Genomic DNA, 20,813 nt, shown 5'->3' with positions numbered 1-20,813 from the left:
TGAGGCCCTGGTACAAGGAAAAAGAAGTTGGGGTTAACAGACTCAAGCTCAATGCTAATTTAGGATTGAAATTCTTTACTTGTTTTTACAACCATAAATAATAGTTTTTCAGTTCTATAAATGCCATCAGCAGTGATTACCTTTGCTGCATGGTGCCTACATGATGAAAACATGCAAGTGTCTGTCAGTCAAGCAGTGCATTAAGCAAATATTATTTGGTTCCCCATACTTTGGCTAATAATTAGATAACTTACGTATATTATACTTTTTCATACTTTCTTGTGTCTTCCCTCCCCCGCTCATTTACTGGGACAGTAGGAAACTTTCCAAAGATATATCCCAAGCCAGATGGGGATATTGGAGCAGCTGGGGCAACTCATTGCTCTCCTCAGGCTCAGCTACAGTAGCCATTGTGTGTAAGATCATCAGTCATTTCATTACTGTGTGTGTTTATATTGTTACAAGGGACTTTGTTAATAAATCTCCTTCTACATTTGTTCAAGGGATTTAATTGTTTGAAGACAAGTGATCATGAGATAGATGATAGACATCGCAAGTAGAATTGGTAGCATTTTCTTATTAGAATGAAGTCTAGGAATTGCTATAAATGTCTGTTCTTTAGTGATGATGTATCAGAGTTTTTGTATAAAAAATGTTATACTAAGGAGATATTTCCAAGGACTAATAACCCTAATTGTTAAAAATAAACTGTCTTATAGCTATCATGATTTTAGATGTATGGACTTTGATATTACATTTTTGAAATTTAGGTTGTTTAGTTTGGTAATAAAGAGCAACACATTTTGATTTTTCTCTAGGACAAGATACTTCAAATATCATTGAAAAGGCAGAGACTTCCCTTGGGATCCCTAGTCCCATTGAGATTTCAGCCGAAGTCAAACATGCTGGAGGTCTGTATATGGAAACATTAAGTCCTAGGATACTTTGGATTCAGTAGCTAGCTTGTGCATTTTTGATACTAAGGACATGGGGATATTCTACAGGTGTGGTGTGTTGTCTTGTGAATCCAGCTGCCAGTTAGAGATCTGTGTCTTATAACTGCTCATATCCCTCTACTCTGCATCTGAAGTAATTTCAAGGACTGCTACATATTAAAATGATATTGTTATATATGTTGAATATAAGAATTGCTTAGCACTTTGTTTGGCAACCAAGGCTAGGTGAATTTAAATCTGTCACGACCAAAAAGTATTTTTGTTCATTTAGGGCTATTTTTTGCCTTTTGTTTTTTGTTTGTTTGATTGTTTTTCTGCCTTTTGTTTTCTGATAACTGGGAATTGAGCCCAGGATGTTGCACTAGCTAGGCAAGTGTTTTGCCATTGAGCTGAGGTACATTCTAGACTTTTTTTCTATTTTTTTTTTTGCATTTTCTTTATCTACTGAGGGGCGTCTGAGTTGGTTCCATATCTTAGCTATGGTAAATAATGCTGCAGTAAACATAGTTGTGCTGGTAGCTTTAGGATGGTCTTGTTTGTGATCATTTGAGTATATGCCCAAAAATAGGATTGCTGGGTCATAGGGGAGCTCTATGTAGTCTTTTGAGGAACCTCTATACTACTTTCCAAAGTGGTTGAACAAGTTTACACTCCCACTAACAATGCAGTAGGGTTCTGCACATATCCCCTCCAGCATCTGTTGTTATTAGAGTTCTTTATTCTAGCCATTCTAACTGGGGTGAGGTAGTATCTCAATGTTGTTTTGATTTGCCTTTTTTTTTCATGGCTACGGTGGTTGAGCATTTCTTCATGTGTCTATTGGCCATTCTTATTTCCTCTTCAGAGAAGTTTCTCTTTAAGTCTTTAGCCCACTTATTTATTGGGCAGTTGTTTCTTTGAGGATTTGTTGTTGGAGGATTTGATTTTTTGAGTTCCAGGTATGTTTTAGATATGAGACCCTTATCTGTTGTATGGCTAGTGAAATACTTCTCCCAATCGGTGGGCTTTCTATTGATCTTGCTAACTATGTCCTTTGCCATGCAAGAAGCTCTGCAATTTCATGCAATCCTATTTGTCCAATCTTTCTTTGCTTTGTTGTGTTTCTGGGTCTCTTTTAAGAAAAATTTGGCCTGTGCCAAGGTTTATTCTTGAAAGTTTGTAATGATCAAAAGGAAACCTGCACTTCTAATCCATATAGAAAAGTTTTGAAGACCAGTCTGTTTTCTTCATCTCTCATAGCCCTTATTGTTTCTCATTTAAGACTCTTTACTCATCTCTATCATTTTTTCTCTAGAAGCAGATTTATTCTACCTGTCTTTCTCCATCTTCAGAGTTATATTGCGTCTTGGCATACACCTATCAGATACTAATAGGTTCCACTATCACTACTTGTGAATACCTAAGAGAGAACTGGATTGACCTACTTTCAGGTCCATAGTGCATGGGTCAGTAGAATGGAGAGATAACTTCATCGGACATGGCAAATTACTCCATATATGAGGCACTGTTCTTAATGATGCTTGCATAAGTGAGGCTACTTTGTCTGTGACTAACACACTATGTGTTTAAAAATGAGTTTATTTTTCTCCCTGAAGAACTCTACAAATAGAGTACTGCATGTTATTTTGGTGAATGTAGGGTCCTGGTATCTTCACTTTTATTTGTTAGGTTCTTTATAATTTTGTAATTGTTGTCAGATCATGCTGTGAGTGCAGGTATGGTATTCTCAAACAGATAAGCTCAAATTCAGGAGTTACAGAGACAGGAAGTTTCATTTCTCCTCATACTCCCAGCAGCTAGAATGGTTTAATGTCTAACTCTGATGCTTTGAGATGTTGGAAGATTAAAGTGTTGGCATTTTCAGAAATTTTTGTCAGGAATTGCTTTTAGTGGGCAAGGAAAACAGGAGTTAGAAGTATGTTTGGATAGTAAACAGCAGTGATTTTATAAGACTTGAAGGATATTTGTCATTCAGAGCCAGCCATATTTTAGAAGGGGAATAAAAATTATGGAGAACCCTGGGAAGAGTGGCTAGTATTAATGTATTAAAAAGTTAGAGAGTTAATGGATCATGAATATGAAAATCTAAGGAAAGGTGATAGGGAGAATACACCTTTTTTATACCTTTGAAGACTAGCATGGAGAACAGAATTTAGGTTGTGTTTACTTGTGTCTCATGAGTAGAGAACTCCCACTACTCAGTGGAAGTTTTATGGACTTAGATTTTAGTTGAATATTAAGTGTACCAGAATAGAATGGGTGGCTTTTTTATCCTAACGTCTTTCTCATCTTCTAAAATTTCTAAGCATTAATTTCACTGTGAAGGAAAGTATACTGGCGATGGTTTTTTTTTAGAAGTTTGAGATAAAACATACCAATGAAATCACTTGGTCATCTTTTTTGCAATTTTGTCAAGTTCCTTTAAGGATGTTGTCTTCTGCTTTCTGTGTGTGTGTGTGTGTGTGTGTGTGTGTGTGTGTGTGTGTGTGTGTGTGTGTGTTTAGTGTTCCTGGAGCTTGAAGTCAGGGCCTGGGCGCTGTTCCTGACCTTTTTGCTCAAGGCTGAGTAGCTAGGATTATGGTTGTGAGCTACCAGTGCCCGGCCTCTTTCTTTTTTAATGTGTATGTTCTGGCACTGGAGCTTGAATTCTGTCTTCACAGTCTACCTTGTCTCCCTCCTCCACAGATGGCATTTGAACCCTGCCTCTGGTTTTTGCGGGATAAATAAATGGAGATGAAAGTCTCACAGACTCTTCTGCCCTGGTGGCTTTCCATTGTGATCTTTAGATCTCAGCCCAGAGTAGCTAGGACCATAGGCATGAGTCAACAGTCACCCTGTCCTGCTTTCCCAATTCAGATTGATACTTAAAAACTTTTTAACTGTTATTAAAAGATACTGGTTACAGTTATAGAAGTTGGGTAAAGAATACATTTCTTTTTTATCAGTCATGGACATGAACTCTGGGCCTGGACGCTGCCTCTCACTTCTAGAGCTCAAGGCTAGTTAGTGCTCTACTACTTGAGCCACAATGCCACTTCTAGTTTTCTGATGGTTTATTGGAGATAAGAGTCTCACAGACTTTGATGCCAGGGCTGGCTTTGAAGCACAATCCTCGGATCTCAGCTTCCTGAGTAGCTAGGATTACAGGTGTGAGCCACTGGTGCCTTGCTAAGAGTACATTTCTTTTTGGACAGTGTCACCATTTCCTTCTCTGTTAGGCTTGTTTAGAGGGAGTCTAGTGTGGCCTTCAATCTTTTTTTAATTTTTTATTTTTTATTGTGATTGATTACATAATTTCCCGAATTTCACAGTATTGTGGGATAGTGATGCTGTTAAAGTCACAAACACATTCTAACTTTCCTGGAGCAAATTGTCTATTATGGTCATAACATTTATGAGTTCTATGAACTTTGTGATAGTTATTTCTTCGACATTGGGTGGTATGTACATTTCTTTTGTTTTGCATAGCATCAGCTGTTCCCTCTTTCCCATTTGTTCCCTCCCTCACATAGCTGTCATTAAGTTGCTTAGTTCATTTTGGTCAATGTCCTGTGCAGATGATGGGTCCTGCTGTTGTATGTTTTCCCCTGATTCCCTCTAGTTCTGTGTCATCTTCCTGGTTCCCCTCTGGTGTACACATATATACCATACATGTGATCAGCAGCATGGAGTTATTTAGTAGTGGTTTGACGAGATGAAGTTCTTTGTTTCTTAAGTCTTGTTAATTTTGTTGTATCACCTAACATTTTGGATTTAACATCCACTTATCAGGGAGACCATATACCATTTGTCTCTTTGCTTTAGGCTTACCTCACTCAACATGCTTTCTTCTAGCTCCATCCATTTCCCTGCAAATGTCATTATTTTGTCATTTCTAATGGCTACATAATATTCCATTGTGTATAGATACCACAATTTTTGGATCCATTCATCTGTGGTGGGACATCTGAGTTGTTTCCATATCCTAGCTATTGTGAACAGTGCTGCAATAAACTGGAGGTGCATCTGTCTTGTATACTGGTTCCTGTTGTTCAGGATAGATGCCTGGAAGTGGTATGACTGGGTCATAATGGAGGTCAATATTTAGCTTTCTGAGGACCCTCCAGATTGCTTTCCAAAGTGGTTGCATAAGTGTACATTCCCACTAGCAGTGTAATAGGGTTCCTCTTTCTCCGCATCGCCTCTAGCATTTGTCATTGCCTGACTTGTGGATGTGGGACATTCTGACTGGGGTAAGGTGGTATCTCAGGGTTGTCATTATTTGCATTTCCTTCACAACCAGGGACGGTGAACATTCCCTCATGTGTTTCTTTGCCATTTTTATCTCTTCATCTGAGAAGTCTCTCTTTAGTTCACTTGCCCATTTAGTAATTGGTTTGTTAGGTTTGGGAGGGATTAGTTTCTTTTTTTTAATTTATTTTTTATTGTGAAAATACTGTACAGAGGGGTTACAATTACATGGGCAAGATAATGAGTACATTTCTTATCAAGCATTGTAGCCTTCTCCTTTGTTTCCCCTTCCCATCCCTTTCCATCCTCCCTCTGGCCCCCTCACCTAATCCTCCCTGCCACCCCCAAAGTTGTAAAGTTCATTTTTACATAACAAGTTGTACTTCTCATTGTTGCAATGGGCCCACCTGTATCCTCATTTAAACGACTTGTTTTTCCCCTTCCCCTGGGATTAGTTTCTTGAGTTCCCTGTATATACTGGATATTAACCCCTTGTTTGATATATTGCTGGTAAATATTTTTCCCAATTAGTTGGTTGTCTTTTTAGCTTGGTTGCGATAGCTTTAGCTGTGCAGAAGCTTTTTATTTGAATGTAGTTCCATTTGTCGAGTCACTCTCCCAATTTGTTGTGACTCTGGGACTCTGTTCAGGAAGTTTCTTCCTGTGCCTATAAGTTCAAGTGTCTCTCCTACTCTGTCCTGCAGTAGTTTCAGAGATTCAGGTTTAATGTTAAGATCTTTAATCCATTTTGAGTTGATGTTGGTGCATGGTGGTAGGCTGGGGTCCACTTTTAGTCTTCTGCATGTGGCCGCCCACTTTTCCCAACACCAGTAGTTGAAGAAGCTTTGTTTCTTCTATTGTATGTCTTTTAGCCTTCAGTCTTAAGGACTAGTTTATCTTTACTGCTGCGCCCTGATTCCTCTGAATTCACTCTTATTCCTCAGGTTTTCAGTGAAATCTGTTCACTTTGGTTGTTTAAAAAACCAGATGTTTCAGCATAGCTTGAGCTATGGGGATTGTGTTGCTTACTACTTATGCTACTTCTTCTCCCAACTGTGTGATGTTACCTAGTGTTTGAACAGTGCATTACTCAGATAAAGACAAATCAACACATCTGTAGATTCTTGGAACATTTTACTTATATAGCTGTATCCTCTGAAGTTTTTTGACTTTAAAGTAGTAGCTGCTTCAGCCTTCCTTGATGCCAGACTTTATCCCTGACTTACATTGCCTGTGAGTGTTCTGTTGTCTGTAGGTTCTCCTCTGTGTGTTGGGGTTTGGAACTTTTCTCTAGGCAGAAAGCCCAGCTGTGGGGCTGACTTTGTTTCTCTTTTCTCCTGGACCAAAGTGGGTTTTTTTTTGTCTTTTGTGTAGTATCTAAAAATAGTTCTTTCTTCTATTTTGTCTGGTTTTCTAGTTGCTGTATAGGAAGGCAAGTGTAGAACTTGAAAGCAAAAGTTCTCTCCATAATAGAGTGTTTGATATAATATAGTTAAATTACTTGGTGTACTAGTTGATCTAGTATAAGATTTTTAAAGGCAAACAGAACTAATTATTCTTGAAACATACTCATCTTTGTAATGTATATTGATTCCCATACTAAGAATCAGCATAGTCTTTTAGGACAAAGTTGAGCTATAATTTTCATACAGTAAAACTTTTTTCTGCAATATGACTTTGTGTTGAGAAATAATGGTTATGTTTATACTGTATAATCACAGTATATTGTGATGCACAGATACAGAATATTTTCTGTATTTGTATGGCTCACTGAGATATAAGAATATTTTCATTATCTGAGGGAGTTCCTTCATGCCAGTTTGTAGCCACACCTTTCTGTCTGTTCACAGCATTTGCCATCCATTGATCTGTTTCTGACTATAGTTTCCCCTTGTTTAGAAAAATGTTTACTATGTGCAGATCAATACTTTTTTTTTCTTTTGCCAGTCCTGGGGCTTGAATTCAGGACTTGAGTGTTGTCCCTGACCCTTTCTGTACTTAAGGCTAGCAGCACTATTTCCTAATTTTTTTGAGAAGTAATTTGGAAATAAGAATCTCATGGACTTTCCTGCCTGGGTGGCTTCGAATGTGATCTTCAGCTCTCAGTCTTCGGAGTAGCTGAGAAGCTAATATTGCAGGCACAAGTCAGCGGACCACCATTGCCTGGCTATTTTAACCTTTCTTTTTTTCTTTTGGCAATATGAAGTACCACTTGAGCCACATCCTTAATCCTTTCTTCTGCATGCCTCTATCTATCTACCTATCTATGTGTCTATCTATCTATCTATCTATCTATCTATCTATCTATCTATCTATCTATCTATCTATCTATCTATCTATCTATCTATCTATCTATCTATCTATCTATCTATCTATCTATCTATCTATCTATCTATCTATCTATCTAGAGGGAGTAGTTATTTATTTTGATCTATGTTCTCAGAGATGTCAGTTCAAAATGTCAGGGAGGGCATGGCAAAGCAGAATCAATCATACCATGGCAACTAGAAAGCAGAAATAGATAGTTTGTTTTTGGATCTGATCATCGGTTTTGCTTGTGCTGGCTTTGGACTACAATTCTGCCTCTACTTTGTAAGGAGCTGTGATGACAGGCATACACTGTGTCTTTGGATTCTCTTTTTATTCTTTTCACTGTGTAGCCTGAGCATCCATGAATGGATATGAATGTAGCTTAGGCTCGCCTCAGACTCACAATACTCATACCTTAGTATCTGGAGTATTGGCATTATAGGCATGCACTACAATATTTAGTTATACTTTAGCTTTATGCTTTATATTTTTTTCTTAATTTTCATACTGAAAATTAAAACAGTGAATTTTCATAATGTGAACTTGTTCAGAATCTTTAAGAGATAGTATGCCCCTTCTAGGAAGATAACTATAGTCCTGACATTTATCTTAGAATAATTTTGTTTGCTTTTATACTTTACATACTTATAGTACATTTTGTATCTAGCTTCTTCCACAACATTTTTGTATCATTTGACCATGTTGTATTTTGGATGTGGTATTCCATTTTGTCACTATGTCATATTTTATTTATCCCACAGTTGTTAAGCACTAAAATAGTTTCCATGTTATAGCTATCACAAATACTGCTGCTCTGAATATTTTTGTTTATGTCTTTTTTTGGCCAATACTGGGGCTTGAACTCAGGGCCCAGGCACTGTCACTGAGCTTCTTTTGCTCAAGGCTATCACTCTACCACTTGAGTCACAGTGCTATTTCCTGTTGTAATGAGGAATTGTTCTCAGGGATTCATGCATGCTAGGCAAGCACTGTACCATTAAGCTGTCTTCTGATGAACCACTGTACATATGTAGCATAGTAGATACTGGCCAGCAGTTTTCCAAAGAGGAGAATCTACTATGTTTCCACATGCAGTGTGTAATTATTTCCCTTGCTGTTCCACATTCTTCCCAGTACTTAGTATTGTAAGTCACTCTTAAAGAATTGAAACATAAATGGTTGGGCACTGGTGGTTCATGCTTGTAAACCTAGCTCTTCAGGAAGTTGAGATCTGGGGTTGTGGTTCAAAGACAGCCCAAGCAGGAAAATCTGCAAGACTCTTCTCTCTAATGAACCAGCAAACAAAGCAGGAAGTGGAGTTGTTGCACAAGTGGTAGAGTACTATCCTTGAGGAAAAAAGCTCATAGACATCACCTAGGCCCTGAGTTTTAAGTCCCTGGACTGCCACAAACCCCCCACAATACATGCAAATGTATTTTCCCAGTATTGTAGTACTGACATTGATGTTGCTATCTAGGGAAAGGACATTATTAGCGGGGGTTTAGATGCCTTAGAATTCATTGGGAAGAAGACAATGGATGTAATAGCAGAACGGAGTCCTGTATTTAAAATGACTAAGGGTTTGATGAACTGGAATTCTGCACTGTCTCAGGTACTGTTACCTTTACTGGTTTAATTGCTGTTTTCTGTTGTTTGTGGCTTTTTTTTTTTAATTTGAATTTTTCCCTTTGTTACCTTGGGACTCCGTTAGTGTGTTTTCTTGTAAAGAATTATCAATGCATTATAAAATTAAGGCATTTTTTATGGGCTGGATTTTTTTTATGGGTTTGTCTAATGCTTAGACAAACAGTCAGCTCTTTTCTTTCTGCAGTCGCCTCTGTCAGTGCAGTACAAAATCCTGAGGGCTATCAAGATTACTTATTAGATTACTGTTGAAACCACTTTTGGAAATGCATTTGGCTCCTTAGGTGCTGCTGTCTAGCATCAAATTTTGTTTAGCTTCTTTTTTTTTTCTATGCAGCTCCTGATCCTTAGTGAATTTGATTTGCTGTTCAAGAATGAAGGGTAGTACTTTATACTGGAACTTAGCTTTGCTTCTCTCCACTCTTAAAAACTTTCCCTTGAGCTCTTATTATTTGCTGTATCTATGCTTCCATCTCTTTTTAGGTTTTAGAGTAAGAGGCCAAGGAAAAAGAAGAGCTAAGGACCTCCAATGAGGTAGCCATGGAAACAGACAAGAAAACTCATTGTAAGCTACCCTTTGATGAACTTCAAGAACATCTAGAAGTTCTGGCGATGCTTTCCCAAGAAAGTGAAATAAAGGTAATTCCAATCCCAAACTCCCAGCTGAAAAGAGTCTTCAAAGAAAAAACGTTGCATGGTTTCTTTTCACTTTGTATATTTGGACTATGAAATGTGTCTCTGAAGGAGATGTGGGTCGCTCGAAATATTATAATAGAAGAAAAATATCCCCTACTGTTTAATTGTTAGAAATAGTGAATAAGTCAAATGTTATTTTTCTTAAAATTATAGAAAAAGAACAGGGCTGGGAAGGTGGCTCAGTGGTAGAGCGCTTGCCTTGCATGCCTGAGGCCCTGGGTTCGATTCCTCAGCACCACATAAGCAAAAAGAAAAAGAACAGAGGTCTTAGTATCAGATATCCTTTTCTTTCACCTTAGTCTTTAATTTTCTGTTTTTTCTCCAGTGTCATGGGTTTTTAGCTGTCAAAAAGCCTGTTATAGCTGCTAATTTGTATATAATTTCCTGTTAGTTCATCTACTCTGATAATCTAAGCCAATCTTTCTTCTTCTTCTTCTTCTTCTTCTTCTTCTTCTTCTTCTTCTTCTTCTTCTTCTTCTTCTTCTTCTTCTTCTTCTTCTTCTTCTTCTTCTTCTTGTTCTTCTTCTTCTTCTTCCTCTTCCTCTTCTTCTTCCTCTTGTTGTTGTTGTTGTTGTTGTTGTTGTTGTTGTTGTTGTTGTTGTTGTTGTTGTTGTTGTTCTTCTTCTTCTTCTTCTTCTTCTTCTTCTTCTTCTTCTTCTTCTTCTTCTTCTTCTTCTTCTTCTTCTTCTTCTTCTTCTTCTTCTTCTTCTTTTCTTCTTCTATGTTGGTCTTGGGGCTTATACTCTGGGCCTGGGTCCTGTGCCTCAGCTCTTCAGCCCAAGGCAGGCACTTACCACTTGAGCCACAGCAACACTTTCAGTATTTTTTCTATTGGTTTATTGGAGATAAGTGTTTCATGACTTTTTCTGCCTGGGCTTCGAAGTCATGCTTAAGCACTGATAATTTTCATTTATCTTTTGGCCTATATTAATTTTGGAAATTCAAATTCTATCTATTTTCCTATAATATCTACCCTTTAGTGTTACGGTTATTAAAAAAATTAGTTCTGGCTCTAATCCTAGCTCAGGAGGCTGAGATATGAGGTTAATTGAAAGCCAGACCAGACAGGTTATTTTTGATAAATAACTCAGAAAGCTGGACGTAGTCCTGTAGCTCCAAGTGTATATCGCTATCCTTGAGAACAAAGAGCTTCAGGGATAGCTCCCAGCTCAAGCTCCAGGATCTGCAAAAAAAAAAAAAAAAAAAATTAGAAATGGGTACTGCAATCCTAGCTATTTAGGAGAATGAAATCTGATGATTATGGTGGGAAGCCAGCTTAGATAAGAGTGTCTGTGAGACTTTTATCTCCAATTAACCACCAAAAAGCTGGAAGTTGTGCTGTGGTTCAAATAATGGAGTGCTAGACTTGAGCACAAAAGCTAAGCCCCCAGGCCTTGAGTTCAAGCCCTAGGACCAACACAAACACACACACACACACACACACACACACACACACACACACACACACACACACACACACACACACACAGAGCTGTGCTGGCATGAGCTCTTCAGTCTTTTCTCCTTATGAGATTTTTTTCATTAATATTTACACAATATTTTATTATTTTCATTCAGGTGAAATCTTTACTTAATTCTCTGAGTGGAGAAGAATTAGAGGCTCTAATATTTGAATTAGAACAACTCAGAAGCATTTTCCCTAGCAGAATTTTATGAGGAAGAAGAAGAAGAGAAAAAAGGTAATATGAAAATTCAGAATCGGAGTGGGAAGATGCAATGTATTTATTATTACTAGAGTATTTATTATTACTAGGGTATTCATTATTATTAATATTAATATTATTACTAGATTATTTATTATTACTAGAGCAATTTGTGTGTTTGTGTGTGTGCACGCACAACGCCTGTGCTAGTCCTGGGGCTTGAACTCAAAGTCTGTTTGCTGTCCCTGACCTTCTTTGCTTAAAGTTAGACCTTTAAGGACTTGAGCCACACCTCTACTTCCAGCTTATTTTTTGTGATTAGAGATAGGAGTCTCATGGAGTTTTCTTCCTAGGCTGGCTTCCAACTGTGATCCCGAGATCTCAGCTGCCTGAGTAGCAGTCTGACAAGGATAGCCACTGGTACCCTGCATCTCTCTCTTTTTTGCAGTGAGAATTTTCATGTAGAATTCTTTTTGCAACTTTCCCCCATCTAGGTGTTCAGACACGTCAGCCTCTTGCTTATGTCTTCTTCTTTTTTTCCCTGTCAGACTCCTCTTAGCATCCCTCATACTGATATTGTTCGTACACCCCTGCCAGTGATTACAGTTAGAGATTGCTCTTTTCAGAGTTTGTCCTCAGTTTGGCTAATGTTTCTTTATATCTCTGGATACTTCATCTGTGCCTCGTGACTTGTGGGATCCTTAATCCCATCTTGAATTGAGGCAGAAAAGGTGGTAGTACCTAAAACATGAGTGACAATCTTCCCCCTCCCTGCCTCCACAATTTAAAGCCTGTATCTCTTAGAAAATATGAATGTTGAAGCTGCTCATTTTTTATAGTAATAGGTAATGTGGCAGTTAGTATAAAATGTAATTTCTGGACAAATGAATCTTAAGGTTGTTTTATTTTAACATTTAATTAGATATATTTCTAAGACATATTCTCTGCTAATTGGCTATTTTAAGAAAGTGGAATCCAATGAATTCAGTTTTGTCTTTTTTTTTTAAGCTGGTCCTAGGATTTGAACTCAGGGCTTGGATGTTGCCCTAAGCTTTTTTGCTCATGGGTAGTGCTCTACCACTTGAACCACTGCACCACTTCTGGCTTCTTCTGAGTAGTTCATTGGAGATAAGAGTTTCACAGACTTTTCTGCCTGGGCTGGCTTTGAACCATGATCCTTAGATATTAATTTCCTGAGTAGCTAGGATTACAAGCATGAGCCACCAGTGCCTAGCCCATTTGTAGTGTTTAAATGAACTATTTACTTTGCCATGGAATGACATTTTCACTCTGAAGTATACAAGTGGTCATAGAGACTAGAATTTTATTTGGTGAACATTTCTTAAAAGTGAATGAAATGAGCCTTTACGACGAGAAAAGCAACGATGTATGAGTCATGATACACATTCAAACTAAGTTTCAATTTTATAGAATGTATTTATTGCTCTGTTGAGCTTTGTAGCTTCCCAGTGCTGTTTACAGACTATGCTGATGAAATCTGTGTTGATAATAACAGCTATATTCATTGATTTCAGGACAGTTGGTCAGCATTTGGAAGATTTGTGTGACTCAGTGTGAGTATTTTCCCATTATTTAATGTGTGATGTTAGCAAATCATGTACAGGCAAAAGAAAAGAAAAGACTAACTGATTTTAATTTAATACATCCAAGCAGAAAATCTTATGGTATAGCTTCAGGCTCATTGCTATATATCTCATTACAACTAAATTTTAAGAGATGACCACTAGTTGAGTTTTAGTGTAATATTAAGGAGTATGCCAGCATTAGCTTTATTGATAATCTGAGAAGGCAACTAAAATATTTCTTCCTTTTCTAACTAAGTGACTTTGTAAGGTAGATTTTCTGCATATACTTGAAACATCATAACCCAACAGACAGTATAAAAGCAGATGAGAGAATACAGGTGTCTTTCATTAGGCTAAAGGATGAAGAGATTTATTAAAGATGTAAAACAATGGGACTATTCTGCTGAAATTTTACCTTTTTTGGAAAATACAGTTTTTTTCAATAAGCGTATATTAATAAGTAGTGTTTCTTTTCTTTCTTTTTTTTTTTCTTTTTGGTGAGTTGTGTGGAGTAAACTCTGGGCTTGGGTGCTGACCCTCAGCTCTTTAGCTCAGTGCTAGTATCCTACCACTTGAGCCACAGCGCCACTTACAACTTTTTCTGCTTATGTGGTGCTCAGTAATTGAACTCAAGGCCTCATACATACAAGACAAACACTCTACCACTGAGCCACCTTCCCATCCCCAGTGTTTTTGTTCTTAAGTTTACAAAACTACCATAAGCACTTGAGTTCTAAATTTTCTTTTGTTTGGGTTGTGAAACTAGGACTCAATACCTGATGCTTTGCTCATTAGCTGAGTTCTACTTTTTAACATATCTGTCTGTTTCTCTCGTGTGTGTGTGCATGCACATGCGAATGCATGTGTATCCCCTATTTTTTATTTAATTTATTTATTTTTGTGCCAGTCCTGGGGCTTGAATTCAGCACTTAGGCATTGATCCTGAGCTGTAGTCTACCACTTGAGTTATAGTTGTACTTCTGGGTTTTTTTTGTTTTGTTTTGTTTTGTTTTCTGAGTAGTTTATTGGAGATAAGAATCTCATTGACTTTCCTGCTCCAGCTAGCTTTTAATAGCAATCTATAGATCTCAGTCTCCTGAGTGTGTAGCTAGGATTACTGGTGAGAGCCAACAGTTCCTGGCTCTACTAACATTTTTTTTTGCCGGTTGTGGGGCCTAAACTCTGGGTCTGGGCACTGTCCCTCAGCTCTTCAGCTCAAGGCTAGCGCTCTATCACTTGAGCCACAGTGCCACCTCTGGCTTTTTCTACTTATGTGGTGCCGAGGAATGGAACCCAGGACCTCATGTATGCAAGGCAAGCACTCTACCACTGAGCCACCTTACCTTTTTAATTAGCTCTTTGGGAGCTCTCAAAATTTAAGAGTATTAAGAGGTCCTGAGACTAGCATGTTTGAGAGCTGCCAGATGAAAAATTTCCAAATATTAGTGCTTTTAAAGATGGCTCTCTGTTTACTTCTTTGAACTGTCAGTGTGCTTGCCACTGATATTTCTAAACCTCATTTGATTTTTTTCTTTTTTTCTTTTTTTTTTTTTTTTTGTCGGTCGTGGGGCTTGAACTCTGGGCCTGGGCGCTGTCCCTCAGCTCTTCAGCTCAAGGCGAGCGCTCTACCACTTGAGCTACAGTGCCACTTCCGGTTTTCTGGTGGTTTATTGGAGTTAGGAATCTCATGGTCTCTCCTGCCCGGGCTGGCTTTGAACCGCGATCCTCAGATCTCAGCCTCCTGAGTAGCTAGGATTACAGGCATGAGCCACCAGCGCCCGGCTTTGATTTTTTTCTATTTCTCATCAACTGTAAAATAACTAGTCTTCAAGTTTTCTGCAAAGCGAATATTTCTCAGTGAGAAACTTTTGTTACTCCTTTAGTATGGATTTTATGCAGACTGGGACATTTTCTTTTTTGTTTGTTGTCTTCAGCATCGTGTTTAAGAAGTCAGACTAGACAATTGTATAACATCTTACTAATAAATGATTCCTTAGTCTATGTAAAAGCTTGATTCCTGATTAGAAATTTTTTTCTGACCAGGTACTGGTGGCTCACACCTGTAAACCTAGATACTCAGGAAACTGAGACCCCGGATCTGGGTTTAAAGCCAGCTCACCAGCAAAGTGTGAGACTCTGATCCCCAGGTAACTACCAAAAGCCCAAAGTGGAGCTGTAGCTCAAGTGATAGATTGTTAGATTTGAGCTGAAGAAGCTCAGGGACAGCACCCACGCCCTGAGTTCATGCCCTAGGACTTGCACAAAAAAAGAAAAAAAAGATTTTTTGAACATAAGTTCTTAATGTTTTTCTGAAGTATTGAGATGGCAGTTAACTATGATGGGCTTTGTAGTTATCCACTGAGTCAAAATGAAGATCTGTCTTTTACTAAAGCCATGTGACCTGCAATCCTGAGCTCTTTTCTCATCTGTAAGGTAACCCAATCTAATTCCTTACAGGTTGTTAAAATAAGTACTAAATTAAATACTTTATTCAGAGGCTGGGAAGGTGTCTCAGTGGTAGAGTGCTTGCCTTGCATGCATGAGGCCTTGGGTTCGATTCCTCAGTACCACATAAGCAGAAAAAGCCAGAAGTGGTGCTGTGGCTCAAGTGGTAGAGCACTAGCCTTGAGCTGAAGAGCTGAAGAGCTGAGAGACAGTGCCCAAGCCCAGAGTTCAGACCCCAAGACTGGCAAAAACAAAACAAAACAAAAATGAAATAATGTATTCAATAAGTGGCATAATAGTCATAAGCAAGAGATGGTAATTATTTTAATGATTCCAAAGATATAATAGATTAAAAAATCTGCTTTTTAGAAGTCTTAACTTAGGAAACACATAAAGCCATTGTGATGTGTTTAGATAGTTGCATTCTTTCTAATTACTCCTCAATATGACAGTTGTGTTATTTATAAACTTTTTTCTGCAATTAACTGCATTTGTTCATGTAATCAGCATCTGTTTGGTGTAGGAATGGGAATCTTGAACTTTAAATACCATTCAGAGGACTCTGAGGGATTTTCTAAACAGTTGGATTTTTGTCTAATATGTTCACCAGAAATGACTCTGAAAAGAGACTCCTGCCCAACTCCTATCACTCTTTGCCAGCCCTCCTCAGTGATATTTGTTGAGAATTCAGCAGTGATGTTGGCATTTAATGATATCTCAATGAAGTACTGAAAAAATGGAAGTAGCTGACGGGGATAAAGGTAGGAACCTGCTGTTGTGGTAGTGTTGGTCATCTTTTTCTATCAGCATTCTTGGTCCTTGCCATCCCTTTGCCTAAGAATATGTCTTCCGATTTTGGGAGAGTCCTGCCTTTCTCCAAAGTCCCTCCAATGCCCACACTTTATTCCTTTATTTATTTATTTTGTTATTGTTGTTTTTGGTGCCAGGACCACAGCTTGAACTCAGCTGATGTCTTACTAATCTGAACCACGACACCAGTCTGTCTTTTTCTTGCTAAGTGGAGATAGATCTAAACAGAATTTTCTGCCTGGCTGGCTTTAAACGTCCATCCTCCAGGTCTCAGCCTCCTGAGTAGCTGATTATTGTCGTGAGCCACCAGCACCATCCTACATACTTTCGATGCAACTTCTCCTCATCTCAATGCCAGTCACCAAATGCAAAGCCTCAGGCAAGTACTCTACCATGGAGTTACATCCCTAGCCTAATACTGGGCCACACTCCTGCCCAATATATACTTAATTCTGTGGAAAGTATTTGGTAGTGATCTTCCACCATTGTTTTCCTTTGTTATGATGGTACTGGGGTTTGAGCTCAGCTCACTCAAACTTAGTAAGCAGACACTCTACCACTGAGCCATGCCTTGGGCCCTGCTTTCCCTTGACTGTTTTCAGGGAGAGTATGGTTTCCTGCCTGGATGCATGCCTGAACTACAATTACCGATTTCAGTCTTCCTGTCATTGTTAGGATCACAGACACTTGCCACTGTGTCCAGCCTCTCTGTTGAGATGGAATCTCCTAAAATTTTCTGCCCAGGCTGGGCTGGAACTGAGATCCTCTTAATTTTGGACTCTCACATTAGTGTAGGAGGATGAGCACATATTAATGTAACAGACTATGGCTGAGAAGGGATCTCACAAACTGTGCTGCCAAGGCTGACCTCAAATTATAATCCTCCATTCTCAACTTCCCAAATACCTAGGTTTACAGGCATGAGCCACAGCAGTGACCTGCCTCATTTTGTTCTCAACACTTACCAAAAAAAAGTTATTAACACTCAAACATAATACATTGTATATCTGAACATTGTAAATTAAATGTATATATTGGAATATTATTTACATTCTAAGTATACACTAAATAATTTTTTAGAACAGAATGAGATAAATATAAATGAAAAAAATTCTGCATGCTATTGGATCATTTTGTCAATATTTTGTGATATAGGTATGTCATTATGTTTTTAGATTAATTTCTTGCACCCAGTAGGATTTAGTTGGATGACAACCTACGAGTCAGGTTTTAGATTTTTATTCATATTAGGATATAGTTAAATGTTGCTTAAATGAGTTACGTTGGTAAGGATGGTATTAATGAGATCACCTTCACAATCCATCTTATACTTGGGATTGCTAAGTCATTTTAATTCTTTCTCTTAAATGCCAAGGGAGAGGCACAAATGAGCTATGATACATTCTTCCCACCAATCCCAGGAAATTTGGGGGACAATGGTCAGATAAAGCAGTAACAATTTGCCCTTTAAGCTATAGACTGATGATTAAGAAATATATAGATTCTAAAGGTTAAAACCTTTGGCTGGTCTCAAAGTGAGTGAATGGATAGGATTTAGGTGTGTAAAGAGAGAAGGAATATTTCCTGACAGTATGTTTGGCTGTCTTGATTATAGTTTGCTCTTGACTTACCCATATGTTTGCATGTTTCTTCAGTGAGGTGTTCTGTTTTCCCATCATCAAGATAGCATTTTCCTTAGCACCCTTCCAACATTAATCCTTTCTCCCGCTGATTTAAACATCATCTTGCTCACTTGGATCATGGATTATTCCCTCAATTTTACTTCCTTTTTTGTTCCTAGATTAGTGCTGATCAGTTCTCTACTCAGCCATTAAAATGATCTTCCTTTGATTTAAATTTGATCTTACTTGTCTCTGTTCTAAAAATCATTCAGTGGTTCCTCATCTCTTCGTTAGAAACTTTGAAATCTTACTAGGATGTAAAGGCTTAGTCTTTGCTGGATCCTACTTTGTCGCTTTTTTCCTTTGTTTACATTAAATGCTGTGATTATACTAAACTTCCTGCTATGCTTTCACCCCCTAATCTTGGCACTCATTTTCTCTGCCTGAAACTCTTCCCAAAACTTGAATTCCATTTTTTAAATTCTTTTTCTTTTCTTTTTTTTCTGGTCCTGGGGCTTGAACTCAGGGCCTGGGTTCTGTCCCTGAGCCTCTTTGTGTTGAAGGCTAGTGCTCTACCATTTGTGCCACAGGGTCACTTCTGTCTCTTTCTGTTTGTGTGGTACTGAGGAATCAAACCCAGGGCTTCATGCATGCTAGGCAAACACTCTACTACTAAGCCACATTCCCAGCCCTGAATTCCATTTACTTTATACAATATCTGCTTCATACTCTCCATTCATTCTTCTGTAATGTGACGCAAAGAGCATTGAGAGTGGAGGCCAAGGTTTAACTCCTAACCTTTGCTAAGAAATCTTGTGGAAATTCTTGACCTCTTCCAGCCTTCATTATCTTTATTGCCAAAGTGTGATAATGCCCACCTCTCTTATAAGCCCATTAAGAACATCTATCGACATACTATGCACAAAAAAATTCTATAAGCATGTCACCCAAAGATGTTTGGGGTGGCAACGTGGGTGATGACAACAAGAATGATCCACCCAAGGAAGCATTTAGCTTCACTGCTCAGGTGACCTTCCTGAACCATCCAGGCCAAATCAGTGCTAACTATGCCTCTGTCCTGGATTGTCATTCAGCGTAAATTGCTTGCAAGTTTACTGACTGGAAAGAGAAACTTGAACAGAGATCTTGTAAGAAGTTGGAAGCTAGTCCTAAATTCCTGAAGTCTAGTGATGCTGTCATGGTTCATATGGTTCCAGCAAGCCTTGTGTATGTGGGGAGCTTCTCTGACTATCCTCCTTTGGGTCATCTTGCTGTTTGTGATAGGAGACAGTTGCTGTGTGTGGCATCAAAGATGTGGACAAGAAGTCTGCAGGAGCTGGCAAGGCCACAAAGTCTGCCCAGAAATCTCAGAAGGCCGAGTGATTATTATTATCCCTAACGCCTGTAGCTTCAGCTTAACCAGTGGTGGAAGAAAAGTCTCAGAAATGTTTGTCTTAATTGGACATTTAAGTTTAATAGTGAAAGAATGGATAATGATAACAATGCATCATAAAAACTTGAGAAGGAAAGGAAAAAATTCTATAAGCACTCATATTCCATGCTCATTAAATTGTTATGCATACTTCTGCTGCCTTCACTCCTCTTCCTTCTCACCTTTCTTGTGATCCTCAGCAGTTTTTCTGGAATGTTTTTCATGTAAAACTTTGTTTTTTTCAGGGGATGAAGATTTTTCTGAAGAGATAACAGAGATGTTTTTCCCAACACATCTCCTGCAAACCAGACAAACTGGCCAGGGTAAGTTATTACTTCTTGGTGATTGTGATTCATTTATTTGTGACACTTCAGTGAATAAAAACTGAGATAGTAACCATTTACAATATGGAAGTAAGAGCAAAAGCCTTGCTCTTTGTTGATGACTTGTGAGCTATGTTCATATCCAAGGTCAGAGTGGGCAGAGAGGTTCTATATCCAGAGAAATATTTAATACAACATATATTCCATTGCCTGCTCATGCACAGGACATGGGATGCTTTTTCCTTTTATACCTATCTTTCCCAGGCTCAGGAGACATTCTGTAAACCAGTAAGCCCCAGGCACACAATGCTCTCTGGACAGAGGGAACTGATATAATCAAGATGTCCTGTGTGCTCCTAAGTCCTAGGGTAAGGACCCTAATAACTGATCTTTTTGGTTGTTGTTGTTATTAGAAAATAAATTTTGTTATGGAATGTCTTGGGTAGAAGAAAGACATTCCTCAAGCAACAAAGTAGCAGAAAGTTCCAGGCCAGCCTGTGCTAGCAGGGTTTGACCTCAAAAAGAAAAAAAAAAACATAAAGAAATACATGTTTAAAATCTACTGAATGTAAGAAAGAAAGAGTACGGTTTCCTGTGAGTATATAATGTCAGAGAGTTTCCTGGAAACAGTAGCCTCTAAAATGGGATGATTGTTTTTCTTTATAGGGAAATAGTAATAACATTTATTATTATAACCACAATTCAGTGACATTCAGTACATTTCCAGTATTGTAGAACCATCACCTTTATCTTATCCCAAACATATCCATCACCCTTGACAAAAATTTTGGACCATTAAACCATTCATGCCTCTTGCCTTCCCTCAACCCACAGTAGCCCTGAGTTATTTTCTGTGTCTGTGAACCTTCTTACTCTTGGTACTTTATTGTTGTAGTCTGAATGTTTGGATTTCCATAATTTTTCATATGTTAACACTTGATCTTTTATTCTTATCCCCTAATGTTTGCTTTCTCCATGAAACCCTCTCAGAACACTCTTCGGGAACTCATCTTCTGCAGTTCAAGTGCATCTCTTCACTATTCAATCTAGTATTGTTTAAAAATGGTCAAATTTAAGAAAAGTCATAAAAAGAAT

The 20,813-nt window shown here is 38.2% G+C and overlaps 1 protein-coding gene across 4 annotated transcripts in view; it reads left to right on the top strand.

The window, feature by feature from the left end:
• Positions 1 to 848: 848 nt before the first annotated feature.
• The window catches only part of LOC138828840 (endogenous retrovirus group K member 18 Env polyprotein-like), a 47,080-nt gene continuing 27,115 nt past the window's right edge, over positions 849 to 20,813 (top strand). Inside the window, exons 1-4 of one of the 4 annotated variants that reach the window (XM_070024933.1) lie at positions 16,192 to 16,292; positions 16,479 to 16,720; positions 19,641 to 19,718; positions 19,983 to 20,086. The gene's annotated coding sequence lies outside the window, so the exon portion shown is untranslated. Of the gene's footprint in view, positions 912 to 9,623; positions 9,780 to 16,185; positions 16,293 to 16,478; positions 16,721 to 19,640; positions 19,719 to 19,982; positions 20,087 to 20,813 lie in introns of those variants that run through there. The other 3 variants (XM_070024936.1, XM_070024934.1, XM_070024935.1) reach the window with 3 other exon arrangements.

The sequence above is a fragment of the Dipodomys merriami genome, unplaced genomic scaffold (assembly GCF_024711535.1).
Source record: "Dipodomys merriami isolate MVZ:Mamm:240054 unplaced genomic scaffold, mDipMer1.0.p SCAF_1653, whole genome shotgun sequence".
Classification (NCBI taxonomy): domain Eukaryota; kingdom Metazoa; phylum Chordata; class Mammalia; order Rodentia; family Heteromyidae; genus Dipodomys; species Dipodomys merriami.
Note: the sequence above shows the minus strand (reverse complement) of the source record. Positions and strands in the feature narration are given on the sequence as shown.